Source organism: Nestor notabilis, unplaced genomic scaffold (genome assembly GCF_000696875.1).
Source record: "Nestor notabilis isolate BGI_N333 unplaced genomic scaffold, ASM69687v1 scaffold12846, whole genome shotgun sequence".
Lineage (NCBI taxonomy): Eukaryota > Metazoa > Chordata > Aves > Psittaciformes > Psittacidae > Nestor > Nestor notabilis.
This window is the reverse complement of record NW_009933376.1, coordinates 15,427-34,889: the sequence shown is the minus strand read 5'-3', so window position 1 is coordinate 34,889 and position 19,463 is coordinate 15,427. Positions and strand designations below refer to the sequence as shown.

General features: G+C 41.0%; 1 protein-coding gene across 1 annotated transcript in view; it reads right to left on the bottom strand.

The window, feature by feature from the left end:
* The window catches only part of TTC7A (tetratricopeptide repeat domain 7A), a gene marked incomplete at its 5' end in the record, with an annotated part of 97,369 nt that overhangs the window by 67,738 nt on the left and 10,168 nt on the right, over positions 1 to 19,463 (bottom strand). The window lies entirely within an intron of this gene.

Sequence of the window (19,463 nt, the reverse complement as noted above, 5' to 3'; positions counted from 1 at the left end):
CTACTTTATCCCTTAAAGTAAACTATTCATTCACAGAATTCTCACCTGCAAATTAAAAAGAAAAAAAAGAAAAAAGAAAAAAAGAAAAAAAAAGAAAAAAAGAAAAAAAGAAAAAAAGAAAAAAAAAAGGAAAAAAGAAAAGAGAAAAAAAGAAAAAAGAAAAAAAAAGAGAAAAAAAGCGTTGCTTTAATCACTCTCAGTGACTCACAAAAAAACCCAAAACAACCCACAAACCTGTTCAGTTCTTCCGTAAGCATCCTGCAACTGAAAAAGGGAAGTGAACAGAAGTGATGATGAATAGCAAACGCCAGCTTTTCATAGGGAAGAGCTTTATACTTTCCCTTCTCCTGAGGAGAGAAACCCCACGGGGGTTGTGCCAACTGTTGTGCCAACTGGCACAACAGCTCTGCAGCAGAGCTCCAAGGTGCCCGAGGTCAGACGAGCATCTCCACATCTCAGCCAAGAAGGGGGACAGAAGCAGGCTGAACTGAATTGCACACCCGCTCCTGCTAACAGAACACAATGAAATCCCTCTGTTTATTCTGTTTCACGTATCCTGCTAATTCAGTGCAGAGCTCTCTGCGGAGTAAGAGATCAGAGCACACCAGGATAAATCAGAATTGTATATTTATAATCTCTGCCTTCTCCTAAGTTAGCTGCATGTACCAGCTTTTCCTTGAAATAAGTCTGAAGGGGAGGAACAGATGTCAACCTGAAAGCATGAAAGTATAACTGTCCTGCGTTTTACCATTAGGTATAAACAATACTTTGCACATGTTTGCCTCTGCTTTCCCTCTTAAAAGGCCACTGTGCAAGCCAGCTGTAATTCAGAGCATGCAATCTCATTTTTATTTCCTTTCTAAACCAATATATATGAAACACATGCAGAGTATTCCTTTCCATTCCCACCACATTGAAGGTGTTACATATGCATGACTATGTCCGCACCTTTCCTGAAGTACCTTACTGAAAGGATACCGAAGTCATTGTGCAGAACTTACTCCAAGGCAACTGAAAGCACTCAGGCTCTCTGGTGACCTGATTGGTAGTTTTGCCTCTGGAAGGCTTAACAGAGCCTGTCATTATGTATGTGATATATCCTACCATAATTAATTCCCTCAGGGAATGACATCCAGAGGAAGCAGAGTTCAAATACATAGCATGCGCCTGAAATTTGACGTTTTGAATCAGATTCCCAACACCAAGATGCAGCCATGGAAGATCTGACATTTTTATTTTCTTTGACTGTAGATACATGGCATAAACTAAATCCTGTCATAAAGAGACTGGCTTAAAAACTGTTGAAAGACACAGATAAAAATCAGTGTTCTTTGTTCTTGAACGGATTTAATACAATCGAAATCCAGAAGGTGTTTAAAATTACCATGTTCCATTTAACATCAGATGAAGTAATGACCTCCTTCAGCTTTAGTGGGAAAGATTCAGAGCTGTAATCCTTTTTCAAATAATTACCCTGTTATCAGGCTTCAGCACAAGATGACTCCAAGCAGCAGAGAAACAGAGAGACCAGCTATGAAAGCCTTGGTATATACACACACTAAGCTGTATGGTGTTGAGAGCATTTTGCAGGCGTTTGTCATATCACAGGCCTGAATTATGCTAAAATTAGAACTGCAAGAGAAGGGCAAGAGCATGTTAAAGTATCTAGTCCATCCACCACATAAAAGGGTCTTTGGAGGAAAAAAAACCCAGGGAGGGTGGGTAGGGATGGTGACTGGGTGAGGCAGCTCCTCAAAGCTACAGCAATGAATTAATGCTTTCACACACATAACCTGTGGTTTTGACTCAGCCATGAGCTGCTTTGTGTGGCTCAGGAAATGAGCCCAGGGAAATGAGCTTACAGAGAAGGGAAAGCTAGTGACTGACATAAAGAGCTGGCCCAGCTGGCCACTACCTTGCTTCAGGAGGGACATACGAGTATTTCATTTGTACAATTCCAGGACAGTGCAACAATATTCTTACACAAGACAACTACAGTGTTTGCTGCTCAGTGCTCAAGGAAATCCTGCATCAGCCTGCATGAATGATTCTCTCCAACAGAAATGGCAACACAAAATCCAACATGCTGACTAAATAGCACTGCAAATTCTGTCCTTGAGGTCAATTTCTGTACAGAGTATTCAGGACAGTAGTCAATAAACTCCTTCGGCATCTTTTTCCTGGAGTCCCTAGAAAAGTTAGTAGAAGCACAGACATGTGAGCTGCAATGCACTTTTAGCATGAATGAGACAGAGAATGAATTAATTCAGAGAAACATCAGCTCTGCTGGAAGTTGACAGATTCCTTAATGCATCAGATTTGTGATTGCTTATGGCATGACTGATTTTTCCCCCCCTTGTGTGTTTTTCTTCCACTTTGTTCCTGATTTATAAAAGGTTCTACAGTAGCCGGACCTGGCAGATTTGATATAGATACAGTTCTTTCCATTAAGTTCTCCCCAATCTCCTTCTCCTCCCACTCTATGCCAAGATCACAGCTCTGTCAGGTCTCTCCAGGTATAAACCTATTTTTCAGGTAATACCTGCCATCAGTCAGCCTCAACACAGAATTTTTAGTGTGATTCCGGTTACCTAAACAGCTTCATTTCTCCACTGAAAACTGTAAATAGTAATGTAAAGTGCTTGATTCACTCGAATCCGGTGAAGCCTGCTTCAGTAAACCCTGCAGATTTATATATTCCGGATTGCTCAGAAGAGATGGCAGCTTGATGTTTCCAATGGATACAAATTCTGATATTTATATTCAGGATTGCGACCAATGGACAACTGAAGCCTCAAGTACAAAAATATCACTTTTGCAAAACCACTGCATGATAACCGTAGCACATAAATTCCTCAAGTCCATAAAAGCTATCATCTAGACAACTACTTAAGTTGTAGAACACATCATCTACTTGGTCTGCTCCATAACACAGCTCTGTAGGAGTTAATCCAGCAAAGAATATCCCAGGAAATGGATTAAGCCAGTGAAACATTTCACCTCTCTGTGTAAGCTGTGTGTTCCCTCTTGCTAAATCAGCTAATCACACTGACAGGGTAGCCTGGTGTGGCTTGGTACAGCTCTGCACTACTGTGAACTGCTCCATCCCCACATAAGATACCGCACTTCACTGTGGGCAGCACATGAAGCAGCAGACAGGAGAGGCTCTGTTCAGGTATACCAGCCCTTCATGCCTAAACTGTGTAGCTGTGAGACTCCTTGTGTATCCAAGAAAACACAGCCAGGGCTGTGGGGTCATCCCTCCCTCTCCTCTCCCATGGGCTGTGCTTGGGGACACACCATGTGACAAATATTTCTTCTGCTGCCATAAATAAAAGTTAAACTGCAACTCACCTTGTCAAATGAGTCATCCCATGGTTTATTATTGCTACTCAGGAAGCAGGCCTCAATTACAAGAGTGAAAGACATAGTGTGACTCTTGTGTCTCTGCTTGGGTCCTTCACCAAGTTTTAGAGCACAGACCAGTCCCCAAAGCACCTGTGACTACTTTTTATGAGTGCAGTGGATGAGCAGAAGAAGGAACAAACAACCTCAGAAGCAACAATTACAGCTGTGTCTCAGGTCCCTTTATCCCCAGAACTGAGCTACACTGCCTGCTGCATTGCAATCTGTTTTGAACACTACCACTATCCTGCAGGGAACTGTGATCTACAGCCTTGGGAATTTTGTCCTAGAGAATCCAAAGGATGAACCTGTCTAATCCACAAGCATTAGCTTGCAGACCCCAAATCACAAGCACAGTTACACAGGAGACACCGCGCAGAAACTGCTGTACTCTTATTAGAGTTGTTACACAACATCGCAAAGTTAAATGCTCTTGGGAAAACAACACAAACTGACACTATGTAGAATAAAGCCTGAAACTTACTGCTTACATGAACTCATCCTATTACTAACTTATTAAAAGAGAGAAGGGCAAAAGTTGAGTTTTTCATTAATAACCCTAACCAGAACTGTGCAGCAAAGAGAAAACCCAGCCAGTTCCACTAATTTTAGAACGTTTCTATTATGAGATTTAGTGCTGTAGCGGATGTAGGGGCTTTCAAAAACATCTTTCCAACTGTCAAATGAAAGAGACGCATTTAGTTACATCTGGCCAGTCTCTCTTAACACTTTGAACTCAATTGCTTTTATTTGGGTCTTTTAGGATTACATTTGTCCCCTTAAGATTTATCAGTTTTAACACCTATCCCATAAATGAAATGTAAATCCCAAGTTTTAATTAACTGATGATAGGAAGGAGCCTAAGTCCATTTTTACAGGAACACAGGTGTTAGCTCATTACGGCATGGTAAAACTCCTGCTCTGGTCTATACGTTCCGCTTCTCTACAGCCGTCTCTGCAACTTCAACTGGCAGATTATTCGCCTGAACTTCCCAGCCTAATCTGATACATGTTATTGTTATTGCCTGTTAAAGAGCTGTTCTACTCTTCAATCACAGCTGCATTTCACTGCTGTACAAAGTGATTACAAAATGATGCATCACAGGGCTACTGGGAAGTTCAAACAGAGTATCAACTGCAAGCAGTCTGAAGTTGAAATGGTTTACTACAGTTATTCACCATCTAGGAAAATGCTTTTGCAAAAGAACAGCTCTTTTGTTTCCTGTCTGCTGGTGGACAAACAGCATCTGGCTGTGTAGAAAAGGTAAATTACTAGATTTTCTGATTTGCAGGAACAACCCCATAAAACTAAGTAAGAGCTTGAAATTAATTTTCCACCTTCCCTCAAGTCAAAAGACTGAATTTTGGCTTTCTCTCACTGTTTTCCCTTCTATTTTCCACACCTCCATTTCCTTGCCTGGAGCTCCAAATACTCCACCACCAAATGGCTAGAGAATCAGTAGAAGTCAGAAGCTGTTGCTTGAAAGAGGAAATACATGGAATGGGAGAGTCCACTCCAGGGCAGCAATGCACTTAGTTTTATTGGAGGCTCATAATGTGAATTTATGTTTCATCCATTCGAGCAGTAAGTTACTGAACTTTAGAAAAGACAGTTATTCACAGACAATAGAAGAGAAGGTCAGGGATCTCTTTAAAAACTAGTGCTATCTTAATTTATGAAGCCAGGATAAGGGAACTCGCACACAGAGTGTCCAAAAACCATCACAGGTTTGGGGCCAATAACTCTGTTTTTAGCTTGCTTCAGCAAATGCCATGCTTCATTTAAAAATGTCTTCCTGCTCCTCATCAAACATGGGTTTGGCAAGAGAAAAGCTCTCCACTGAAGTTTTATGAGACCTTTTTACTAATGGAATAATAATTCTTTTGGCCTTTATTTAACCAGGCTGTTGCTTTTAGGTTAGGATTCCTGTGAAAACCTAAGAGAGGTGTGATTCCCTAGTTTCCAGGGGAGGCTGATTCCTGCGGGCCATGCTGAGCCCCCAGCCTTCTACTGCACCTCCAATGTGTGCAAGTTTGGTTTTGGTCAAGCTGTGCCCATTACCACTTGCAGCACCCCTCACTACCTTCCTTACTCATTCTGAGATCACTTGTTACACATGCAAACGAGTATACAAGACACAGAAACAGGAGATATTTATATACTCTTCACTGAAATGAAACAAGCTGTCCCTTCCCAAGTGGCATGAAACTCCATCCCGCTGGGACTGCTAACCCCAGCACAGCGTGGCTCAGCATTGCCTGCCCCCTCCAGCCTCAGCTCCACCAGCTCTTCTTAGGAAACCTGCAGAAACTTAATTACCGCACTTCAAAATTTGTTTTACATCAGCCACTATTTTCAAAAGTGCTCAGAGTATAAAAAGCCCAACTGCAAAATTGCCATTTCTTTAGGAAAACAAGTTTAGAAAGCAGGAATATAATTAGAACTTTTCCATTTGAAGGCAAAAGGAACAGGTCATAGAATCACAGAATAGGTTTCAGGAATAAAAATAAAAACCAAAACAAAAACCAAAACCCATCCCAAAAGCAAACAAATGGAAACGTCTAAATAGCTTTGAAAATATAGTAGCAGCTATTAAAATAGCACTGCACACAAAACTGATAAATTTCAGGGGCTGGATCAGAGACTGATGTCCTGATCATTGGAAATATTCCTTCGCTAGCTAGAAACTTTGTTTTGTTACTATAGCTACTCTCACTACAAGTGGCCCTGACTAAGGCATGAGGCATTTGTTATATAAAACCTCGACACAACTGCAGCCTTAAACTTCAGAAAGTACTGGCTCTGCGCGCAGTCCTGCTTGCAAATTCTATTCCAAGCCTAACTCAAAATGCCTCACGCTGATTAGGGCGCACCCCTGAGCAACAGTTCAGTGTTACTGTTTAAGTGCTGAACTCATAATCAACATTGTTCATGATATAGGCTAAAACTGTGAAGGAATGTAGCTGGACTGTGCACTGAGCAAGACAAGCAGCGACTTCCTCCCTGGACAATTACGCTGTTGGCAGTGGCTGTCATGTACAGGGGAAACTGGCAATTGAGTTTAATAAAATTTGCTGAGAGGCCACTGAATTTGATGGGGAAAAAATGCCTGTAGCCAGTTAGAAGAGCACCGGGTAGAAAACACACATCCTGCAGAACTGCGATTTTTTCTTTTGTTAATTTTCATCAAACTAAGCTGATATAAATGTAACATCAGTAGGAAAAAAAAAATCCTCCCTTCCATGGCCTTTAATGTATTCTGATTTCACAGGATTTTTTTCTTGTTCTTCTGGGGGATATTTTCAGCCAGACAAACTGCTATTATGCATAATCTTGGAAAAGTGGTTTATGAGATCCCCAGCGAAAACAGGGAGATGACAGGGCCTCACTTTTTAAGGTAGTCATCTGATGCTGATACTCCAGTACTATGTGACAGTCCGATCCAGGCTATTTGCACCGTTCTCAGCTCTACTTTTTCCCTTACTTGGGTAGGGTAAACCAGTGTGGCTTTCGTTCCCTTCAGCTTGAAATCCAGGCACTAAGTTTTCTCTTAAAAGGCCAACAGCCCAAACAAAACCTGCTCTGAAGCAACGATAAGCACTTACAAGTGCCGAGGTCAGAAAATCCATCTGTTTGTACACTTGTTTTCCTGCGGTAAGCATCGCTCAGATTGGGGCCATGCCAATGACTAGGGGTTTCTCTGGTACAAGGCTATATAGATAATTTCTGAAATGTCAGATGTACCCATTTATGCTACGTAGCTTAAGCTTTAAGCAATATGAATGCTAGAGAAGACTCTTCCCTTCCTCCCTTGGTGCTGACACCCTGTACTATTCTTAGTGTGCAGAAATCAGTGGTGTTAATTTTGGAGTTCACACATCAGAGGAAGCATTTAGAATTTATTCATTCATTTGTGAGAACCTGTATGTGGTTTTGTCCTTAATGATAGAGCAACACTTCTTTTTTAGCTGTGACATTATTTGCAACCAGTCTTACAGCTTATTACAGCCTCATAAGTGCTGAAGAGCAAATCCTGTAAGAAACATGATTTCCTTAAGGTGCTGTTTGGATACAGAATTGCTTCCTTGGTTCTTCCCTGTACTTGCAGAGACACCTAATACCATGATTTCTCTCTCTCCCATGACTTGGCAATTAATCCCACACTAATGGCCTAGTCTATGTAGGCAAATAATGAGTACCTGCTGGAATACATTATTTGTGAGTGCTGCTTCTAGCTTTTTGTGGCATTGCAACTTTACTCTGTACTGTCGCTTACACTGTGTTAGAGAAAAGAATAAAGTATTTTTCAGCTAGGATATTGCTTACATCCAGCATTCAGGGCACGTACTGCTATAACTTGCAAAATGAAGACACTGGCTCTGCCATGTGCAGGGGCCCTTAGATGAGATCACACGTGGATATTGCCATGTCTAAAATACATTTTTTGCATTAGAAGCTTGCAGGAGAACTAGGTGGAGAAATGAACAAAGTCTAAATTAATACCTGATGCACATCCGATGAAAAAAGCATACTGCAAGGATTAGGTATGTTCTGAGCCGGTGAGGCATCTGAAGAAGGTATTTCATTCTTGTAAGACCAGTTTCACCTCTAGAACATCACAAATCTGTACTACAATCCTCTACATGCTTTCCAATGTTACTATCGCAGCTACTGAGCTGCATACACTATCCCTCTCTGCAGCTTCACAATATCATCATAGGGCTTAAATAATAAAACTAACATTGCAGAAGTTTAACATGCATTTGTTTTTACATCCCCTAAAAAATGAAACGGCAAATCTTAAGGCAAGCTTGCTTTGCTCTCCTCTTATCTATCTATCAATCTCAATTGGCCAATGCTATTTACAACAGCAAAGGTTTGATTCATATGCACCTGTCATGCAAACCACAGATAGTGCACACCACACTTGGACATCACTATCCTACAGGGTCTCCCTTCCTCTTCTGCACAGGACTATGCCCCTGCTATGCAAACCCTTGACGTTCACAGGTGGCCAGGGAAGCGGCAGCAATTGCTGGTTGTCACTGAGAAGGAAGCAACGTAATCCCAGAGCTGCTGGCAGAGCGGGTTTCAACACCTATTGTGTTTGAAAAGCATCAGGTGTAAAGGCTCCAGAGTGCATATATTATTTTTTCTTTTTTTAAAGTGGACTTGAAAAACAAAACTTTTCCAGTTGGCATTTCCAAATTGACAATGTGCAGCCTCTTGATTAAGAAGGGACATAGTTTATACCACGGCAACAAAAGATTCTCCAAGCATTTCCATCTGCTTTAACACTAGAGCAATAAACACGAAAATGTACCATCCAGTTTAGATTCAAGAGAATGTTTTTGATTGAAAGATAATTTAGTATATGTACCCTGACTCCTACATGCAACCGTGTAAGAAAAAGCATTAATTCACACAAGCACTTTGGATGTAAAAAGCCCCCTCCAAATGCTTAACTCTCAGTACCATGGTGCACAGCTCTAAACAAGCCTTTCTATACCACAGCGCTATCGGGGTGTCTCAGAAAGGCAGAGGAAGTCTCTGTGCTCTCCCTCCCAGGAGCCATTCCTTCCAGAGGCGCAGGAACAGAACAGATTAAAGCAATCCCAGGTAGATTAAGGATCCCCTGGGGTGAGATCAGCACAGCTGGCTGGCAGTGGCATGAACTACCCAAAATGAACACTGGCCCCATGCCACTAACTAGCAGTTTCCTGAGGTGCACATTACTGGAGCTTTGTTTTAACCAAGTACATGGGACATCTAAGCCTTGGGGACTGCTGTGTGCATTAGCACGTGCTTGGTTAGTGCTGGCCAGGGAAATCTCTGACCCTTTTGCTCTCAGAGTCCCAGTCTGCTATCTAGTGCTAGTTACCACCAGTGCTTTGCCTGCCTTGCTGGTAGTTCCTGCAGTTTGATGTATTCAGGCTAGTCGATACCTGAAGAGCTGCTGCACAGTCCAAGGCAGCCCATGGGGCCTGCAAGGCTCAAGAGTGTGAGCCCAAGCAGCATGGATTCACCTCTCTATGGACACTGCCAGCAGCAGCCCAAGGAGCCAGGATGAATCCAGCCCAGCCACATCCCCATAAGAAGCAGCCCCAGCAGGATGGACATACCCTCTGCAACTGGTACTCCCGGTGAGGGTGGTCCAGCAGCTAGCATCTATTGTTCTGCACCCTTATGTGTTAGGATAACCCCGCTCCTGGTGGGGCCAAGGATGCTGGCACGGGCACCCGGAGCTGGGCAGGTGCCACACATTCCTCACCTCAAGTGCCATTTTTGCAGTGCAGCCTCTCCAAGCACTTCCACTGCAATAGTCCGGGAAGGGCTGGAAAAGACTCCAAAGATGATCCTCATGCCTGTACTGTATCCCTTTGTTTCATGTTGTGTTATCATTCCTACTTTGTTATACTGCACACTTAAGTATTACTGCGACTTATTAAGCCAAGCGAAAGATTTTTTCCTTTTCTCCCCAACACAGCAAATACCTAGTTTTTAAAAAATCAGACAAAATGATTGGTTACTGATTTGCGGGGTGGGAGGCACAGCTTCCTCTTTCACTCATTAGTGCAGCTCCTTGCAGCTCCCTTTGCCCACTAGCCATCTCTCCTGTCCATTACACTGACTGCAGTGGCACACAAAAGTCTCAGCTGGGTTCAGAGCACCACTGCGCTACATACTCTACCAACAATGGAAAGACATTGACCTTGTCCTGAGAAAATAAAGAAAAGCTACAGAATAATCTCAAGCCATTTCACATGCTCAGATGGCAGATACAAATGGCCAGATTCCAGGAGAAAAAAAGGAAAAAAAAAAAAAAGATATCCTGGAGTCTTTTCACTCTGAATTTCAGCACAACTGCTTACATGATCTTCATTTGAGGTCCTGCTTATCAGCCTCCTGCCACTTCTCCAGCTGATAGAGGCATATGGAATAGAGGTCATTGCACCCATTTCCTAACCTGCTAGATCTCCAGCGGTTCACATTTCCAGTCACGGCACTCAGAAACACAATTCTACATCTACTTATATAGTTCTGAGTTGAATTTTCTGTTGGTGTATATAGGACAAATTCTGTTAATGACTGTGACACTTGATTAGACCATTTAGCAACTTGGGTTCACTGTTCCTCCTGAAATAGTCTTGTGACAAAGTTACTGCTGAGCTACATGCATACCAGAAAGCTTCAAGCCAAGGTAAAAATGAATAAAGGAAAGAGCAAAATGATTCATATTATTTTGCTTTGTGTTGTAAAAATGTTAGCATATTGTGAAATGCGTCTGGACATTTTAAAAGACATGTTGGTAATGCAGAACTTCTACATCACAGTCTCTCTTTCCATTATAACATCTCCATTCATCATTCTTTTTCCTTTCCTAACAAAGACTAAAATATTTAGTACCATGAATACAGACTAATATCAAATACTATGACTGTGCCTGCTTACATGCTTGGTTCTGCAAACGTTCACGTCAATAGTATACTTCTTCAATGAGAAGTACGCTTACCATTTAAGATGCAATTATTACCAGTGTTTTGAGAAAGTGTAGAGCAAGGGCCTTCCTTGTTTTCGGAAGTTAAAAACCACATTCGTGCCTGAAAAATTACTATATTCAGTTTCTGTTCCCTGGCGAGTTCTTCAGAAAGTCTGAATACATCCCTCCTCCCTCCTCTTATTGTGTTCTTCTCATTAGACAAACAAATACTCCTAGGACCTTAGAGCAGAAGTCACTCGAGTCTGAAATTTCCAGCTGGAGATGAAAAAGAGCCAATCCTTTCATAGAGTGATCAGAGCATTATAGTCATCTGAGACACGACATGGCTTGACCGCACTGCGATTTCTTGGAAAGTCATTTACTGCACTGAAAAACAATTTGCTAAGTGTAACATTCATGCCTCTCTGTATTTCAGGACCTGCATTTTCCAGAAATGACTATCATCAGGAATTCTCAGTAAATGCTGATAAAGCTGACATTCTGCATTCTGAAAAATGAATTGCCAATCAAGAAATGACTCTTGATCATCCTTACATTTGAGGGGTTTTAAAGGTCTCAGGAAATTCAGGAACGCCTAAGAAAAAAAAATAAAAAATGACCCAATCAAAACCATCTTCCTCTATTCCTCTGGCGCCTTTGAGTGCCTCAGGAAACAATTTCAGATTATCAGATCTGTATGTTTGACAGCAGACTTCCCACAGCCTTCAACTTCACTAGATGCACAAACATGAAAAGCAGCCAAACAAGGTATTTTGCTTTACCCATATAATGAAAAAGCCCTGAAGTATTTCAGGTCAAGAAGGTTCTAACCATGTTTTCCAGCAAAACCAATGTCTGAAGCTACTAATAAAAGGTGGCACCCTGTGCAGTCCCTCTGTATACATGTGTAGCCCCATAGCAGGAAGGGAAAGGTTAGAGCTGGGCTTCCCACACCGACACCACCTTTCCCCACTTGGTTTTCTCTTTGATTTCCAGGCAGGAAGCATGCCCCAGGTCCTCCTTCTGATCTCAATGACCCAGGTCTACCTTTAAAGCTGCCTGGCGCAAACACAGATCCCAACCACCAAATCCCTCATATTGGATAACCCCTACATGCATGGACTATAGCTGAACTCTAGCCCACAGAGTTCCTACTGGCAACTTGACTCTGCTGCCCCAACAATACAGACATGCTATTTTTCAATATATTCCAGCATTCAATGTAGACAGTCAGGGCTCCTAAACACTTCCTTTGAATACAAAGCAGAACACCCTGCAGCTGTTTGAAAGAAAACGGCACCTAGCAGAGAGAAACGTATGAGCTGGGGGACGAACTCACTGATATGGCAGGTATCTACAGCGCACTGAAGTGAGCCAGCAGGAACCAAAAAGCATCCATCTCTCTGTCCAGGTGAGAAAGCACTGGCAAGAAGCTAGTTGCATAAGATAAATGCAAGCAGAAGAATATAAAATTGACATTTTGCTGTTTCAAAAAGCAGCAGTGCTGAAGGCTCAGTTTATTCCATGAAGGCCTGACTCATCGAAGAAACACGAATTTTAAAGATCAACAAATAACTTAGCCAGTTATTACTGCAACAAAGAGATTTGCAGGTTTCATTTTCCTCTGGCTTATCAGTAGTCATTAAGCCTTAAATGTCATGTCAAAACCAAGCCAGCAGCCCCAACAAATGCGCGGCAGGGATCTACACCAGAACATGCAAAATCTGAGCTTTAAGTCCCAAACACAAATTTACTGATGTTTCCTTATGGAACTTCTTGCTTTTACACAAATAAATTTGATTAGCAACTATCTCATCTCAAATCAGCCGTATTCATCAGCCAATTCCTGCATTTTGGAATTTATTCTTAAATTTCTGAAGTGAAGCCTATGCATTTGCAGTACTTGTGTTACCTCTCAATGCCAAAACTAGCATCTAGAAGCACTGCTGCTCACTATAAAGGTCTTAAATGAATGGAGGCAGTAGCCATTTACTCAGGTGGCAGGAAAAAAAAAGATATTATGAAGTAAAATTGATTTTTCATCTGGAGAAAAGACTCAAACCATTGCCACTAAAGTTGCAAAACTGCAGAGCTGTTCCTTCTTTTCATATCATACTAAGAAAGTAAGTCCGCAATAGGTTTCCTGTCTAAGCTCTGGTTTACTCCTTTTATCCAGATCCTGAACCCTGTGCTATGAGGGAATGGAATTTTCCCTAGGTACCACTGAATCCATCCATATAATTTTAAGATTGATACGTACACTAACACAAATCTCTTCCTAGCACAAACAAACATGAGCCAGCTAAGGAGGTATTTCTTCCCACTGCATTAAGATGGTGGATAGAAGGCTTATCATGCTCATCTGCTCAATTTTTGTCTTAGATAAGACTGTGACCCTTAGAAAGGGGTGCTTATATCTGTTTCAACCTGCCAAAATAGGAATCCAATCTTGGATACTGTAACTCAAGAATTCATTCTGTTTCCTCATCATACAGGGCAAAAAAAAAAAAAAAAAAAAAAAAGGCAACCTCCCCCCCCCAAAAAAAACCCTAAAAGTGTGGAAAAAAATAAAAATGTGGAAATAAATTCAAACCTGAAAAAACCCTCTTAGATTTCTGTTTCTAAAAAATTTTTAGCTTTAAGTATCTGTGTCATGATTAAGAAAAGTGAGAAGACTAGCTTAAAGCTCTCCCTTAGTATATCAGTACCATTACCTGTTCCAAGAGTATAGTCCTGATTATTGCAATGTACCACCAAGGTTTTTTGAGGTTAATTTTATAAAAACAACAAGGGATCACAACATGCCAACAAAAGCAAACATTCATGGTTGCTATAGCAAATAGACCAATCTCAACCTTTCTAAACCTACGTATCTCTTTCGTTTAAGTGAAACATGTATTCTGAAAACAGAATACATGTTTTGGACTCTCGTAGCACAGTACTGTTGTATCACCTAAGTACATACTTCCATTTTTGGTTATTTTTATTATTGTCTTGGGCATAAGTAGAGAGATAAACATGTCTGTGGGTCACTCTCACCAGCCAGTGTGCAGACACACCCTTACAAGAAGTCAACTTAAAAGAGGTCCACCCTTAAGAGTTTTGAATATCCTATTTATAGAAGTTGTCTAGTCTAATGAAATGCTACAGTCAGAATATTAGATTATTCTTGCTTTAGATCCTCAGATCTTGCACCCTTGAGGAATTCAAGCAAAACAATATCCTGAGAATTTTAACAAGTTTTTATCACCATGTCCACTGACAGGATTACCAGACTTCCTTGCTTCTTGCCTAATGATAAACTGCAATCATATAGACAGGCTGAGCTGATTCTCTAAAGCCATACTTCTAAAGACAAGTGAGGTCACCACCACTTTAGTGATAGAACCATTCTCCAGCATACAAAATCATACTACCTGGGGGTGAGGTGGGAAGTACAACTATCCTGACAAAAGAATTGTAGCACAGAGTAGGCATAAGACAAAGGTTTGCAAACCATCCACTGAGAGACAACTGGCTCCTTCTTACTCATGAAGATTATAGGCAAGAAGACAGTTCTACTTTATGGCTGTCAATGATATTACAGTTCTCCACTAATTCCCATAAAGATATTGCTCAAAGAAGACAAGAGATGTTTATTTTCAGCATACAAGAAATAGCTTGACAAGTAATGGAAAAAAATAAATTCAAACTGGAGATGCCAGTTTAATCATGCATTTTGAGATCCCGATTTTGCACTGGGGATTTTTTGTAGCGAATGGAAGCACCTGGTAAATGGCACTGCTTATATACCACAGAATGGCTCTCCCCACAGTAAGTCTGCACCAGTCTATGACAAATAAATCTTGCCAGATGATAACTTCACACATCCTTAATGAAACTAACATAGTAACGATGAAGTCAAGGACATTTCCTATCAGTAAACCACTTCTAGAAGAGGACTTTGTATTTTGAGGTCTGGCTGTAGGAAAAACAACACAAACCTTTCTGCTAAAATAACACACAATTCCCCATGCAAAATTTACTTCCTTTATTTCATTGAGGGTCCCAAGACATACATTCAATATTTCTTTGCCTTCTGAGCTTTTTTTGCACTACATTTACAGTAATTACTTTTGTGATAGCAAGTATCTGGGTAGAACAAAAGCATCTGCATTTGACAGTTACACTGCTCCAAAACACCAGCCCACCTGCTTCTTTTTGAGTCTTTATTTGTAGAATAGCAGCACTTCCTAAAAGTTTCCTGTTATTTCTCTTTAAAACTGGTTTTGAGACACAAAGCAACAGAACAGTGACATACTTCAGGAAGAGAAGGAAGGAGCTATTCACTTAAGAGTGACAAGTCTTGTACCACATGCAGAACTGCTACAGATACACAGACATGATCATTTAACAAAACATTCACCTTCACATTGAGCAGCAACTAGAAGCTGTTGTACATTATGTCAGAAGAATGAATTACTGTAACTTAAAGGAGAGCTGTCCAGGAGACAAAAAACAAACTAGCAAACAACGAAGCAGGTTTTGATAAGCAGTCTGGGAGCAATTATAAAGCAATGGAGTATCCATAATATTGATATCCTATTTCCAACCTTAGGCTAGGCACAGACCTTAATCTTTCGATTCAGGGAGCTAACCAATTAGAGCTAAAAGATGGCCAGAGAGCAAAACAGTCCCTGGTAGAGTGGGCGAGTCAGGAGGACAAAGTCAATCTTACACAAGCAAAACAGGAAGGAGGAAATATTAGCTGATGCTATTAGGAGTCTTCTCTCCCAAATGTGCTGGAGATAGTGCTTTGAAATATATACCAAAACCAACTGTTGGTATTGCATTCATTAACTTCTTTTAAAAGCATACCAACATTGACAGGATGTAAAAACATGAAGTTTTATTGTGGGCAGCGTGCCTCCATAGGAGTCAGTGCTTTTTCAGGTTAAAAACCTGAGAAATACAGATGATACCTCCCATGAAAAGGTTGCTATTAATTCCAGCTTTTATAGTCATGGCAAGGCAGTGTATTTCTTCTGATTCACCCCATCTTGAAATACGTCTAACATAGCTAGCTCTCAGTCTTCCTCTATCCAGTCTTTCTCTGTCATTGCTTAACAGCACATCCCAGTGCTCAAATTCAGCCATTCACTGATTAATGCAATGTATTTCATAGAATCATAGAATAGTTAGGCTTGGAAAGACCCTTAAGACCATCTAGTTCTAACCCCCCTGCCATAAGCAGGGACACCACACACTAAACCATGTCACCCAATGCTCTGTCCAACCTGGCCTTGAACACCGCCAGGGATGGAGCATTCACAACATCCTTGGGCAACCCATTCCAGTGCCTATATGATGCCTTTCAATCAGAAGTGATCTTCCTAAGTTCTTTTCTTTTTTTTTTTTTTAAACAATTTGTGCTTTTGGATACCCAGCTGTTCTTCAACATTCTTCTCCAACAGCTTGATCCAAAACATTCCAGGTCATCTCTCACAGTACTCAGTGTCTAGCTTTTGTATCCCTCCTCCCTGCACATCAAACCAACCACTGAAATGTGAAGTAGATGTTAAAGTTTAAACAACACTCCAACAAGCAGCACTTCTGGACACATTTAGGTCAGTATTATGGGGCTCATGCCAAAGGATGCTATGTGTTAGCTGAGTAATGCAGTGTATTTTTTTCAGTTGCTTCAGCCACTAACCAACTTCGTGACATTGTGCATGATTACTTCGTTAAAATATACAATGAAAAAATTTAATATGAAAATAAAAAAGCAGGAACAAACTCACCTTAATTACAAACAAAGACCAACTAAACAGTATGAGATGTCCATAGTTTGGGCCAGCTAAGGCCTTAATTTTTTTATGTATTATTCTTTCTTTTGTTTAGGATATATATCCAGTTAATGCTTAATTTTTTTTTTGTCATCTACAGAGCCATAAAGTCCCTTAATGCAGCTTTCACCTTCTTTTCTTCATACATGCCATCAAACTTTGCTTCCAAAAAGAGCTGCCATTAGGAAGGAAGCCCCATTACACAGTTGCCTGGCTCATAACAATGTGAATTAGGAAAAATAATCAATCTCTTCTAAATACAGCTTTAAACTCAGGCAGTTGAACTTGCCTATACTATTTACATGAAATATCCTGCAGTCATTCCAGACAGTAGTAAAAATTACTACAATTCTTCTATAAGGCAATAACAACTGGAGATGATACACAATAGCATCAGGTTTTTCTCCCTTCAAAGAGGTTTTACAAAGCACTAAAGCCCTCCTAGCATAAACTGTACTTTAGACCTCTAGAGAGTCTGAAGCAGTTGCAGATTAGATGCAAACTACAGACGTAGTCTGTTACTCTTCTTGCTCCCACTCCAGATTCATGTTCTTCTCTTTCTTCAGAAACACTTGTTAAAATTTTAATTTCTTTTTTTTATCTGTCACACTCTGTCTCCATTCCATCACTCATCAGTTATTTGCTGGCTGGTTTAGAGAAAGACACAAACTGAGACAGGCTGGTCACAGTGGCAGGCAAGAAGCCAGCCCCCCCTACTCTTGCATCTGTGTGTACCTGTGAATGAGTGTCACTGCCAACTGTGTTATGTACCACAGTGCACGCAGGGAACCCTCTCAGGGTTCTTCCAAGAGCACACACTCTAGAAAGTCTGTATCTAGGAATAAGCGTGAACCTGTGGCTTTCACTACCAATATTAATAATTTCTATCAGAAACAACCCATTCTTCTACTCCTTCCTTGCAAGGTCCTTCTGCACATGAAGAATGGTACTGATAGAAGCATAAGAGATAATATTGTTTCCCGCTTTGGGGAAATCAGATTACCAGAGAGCACAAGGGAATCCACCCAGCAGCCCTCCAAGCTGCTTTGCACACACTGTGTTTTGTCTTCCCCCAAAACATAAATTATCCATCAGTGCTAGAGGAAAGATCCAGGGCTTTTTGCAGCTGTTCAGCCTGGAAAAGAGAAGGCTGCGTGGAGACCTTATAGCAGCCTTCCAGTATCTGAAGGGGGCCTACAAGGATGCTGGGGAGGGACTCTTCATTAGGGACTCTATGGTAGGACAAGGGGTAATGGGTTTAAACTTAAACAGGGGAACTTTAGGTTAGATATAAGGATGAAGTTCTTCACAGTGAGGGTGGTGAGGCACTGGAATAGGTTGCCCAAGGAAGTTGTGAATGCTCCAACCCTGGAGTTGTTCAAAGCCAGGCTGGACAGAGCCTTGGGCGACATAGTTTAGTGTGTGGTGTCCCTGCTCATGGCAGGGGGGTTGGAACTAGATGATCTTAAGGTCCTTTCCAACCCTAACTATTCTATGATTCTATGACAGTTGGTTGATCTGACATGGCAAATACTCTGCTCCTCACATAAACAACCATTTTCTTCTTCCTCTGTCTTACCTATCTTTGAGTGTTTGAGGTCCTCAATGTACATCTGACCTTTGACTGTAAGACATGAGGTTTTTTACTATGCTTATTACTTTCAAACCATAAAACACAATTTAGCAGCCACTGGAGTATTTCCCATTTCAATCATACCCATGTTCACACTCTGAAGGGACATTGGCATAATTTTAAAAGTTTCTTCATTACTAATTTTCATTTCATTCTCAAAAACGTTCATGGACAGTCTTAGCTCCTCACATACGCAAAGTAACTAACCTCAAAAACACAGGCAGCAAAGCTATTTTAAATGGCAACATGCAGGTTACAATCAAAAGCATTAAATGCTGATATAGCACCATAGTTCTAAAAGATCCTAAAGCATTCAAGCTCACATTTAGATAGGCTTACTCCCACTTGGGACCTTCCTGTGCTTTGGTTTAGACAATGTCCCAGTCAGCTACTGGACAACAACTGTGGAGGTGCTCCCTCTCTCCAGAGAAAGCAGGTTGCTAAAGACAATGCTGCGTGGGTCTAAAATATCAGTTAAATACAGGCAATTCTGAATGGAAGTTGGTCTTGAGCATTGCAACAGGATAGTATTGCAGTAGCTTATTTTGCACAGAACAGACAAATTCATGTTTTGAAAGGTCATGACAGTAAATTGCAAGGAATTCAATTTATCTCCCTTGGGTAGATGAAGGACTGAGTCAAACATAGAACAGTGGAAACCTCTGGCTCCAAGAAGTCTGTGCTGGTTCAAACCTGCTCTTAGGCTGCCAAACCATCCTTTCATCTACACATTATTACAACTTGTGATTTTCAACTGATATTTTTCCCTAACTGTGATGTTGCAGCAAATTGTGTCATACATGAGCACCAGAAGAATGGTCACTAAAATGAAGAATTTGTCTTTAACCAGAGAGCTTACCAAATACAGAATGATTTGTGATACAGACAGACATCATCATAGATGTCTCACACTCATTTTTCCACATGTAAAGTGACATATGAAAAAGTAAAGGAGATACATGGGAGAAAACACCATCAGCACAATACAGAAAGACAACTACTGGAAAAGCAAACAAGCACAAAGATTAATTTTGAAACCAGAAAGACTTTGAAGACAGAAAATCAAAAGAATACCCTGAGCTTCCCATGTTTTAGCTTCACAGTACACCCAGGGGAGTG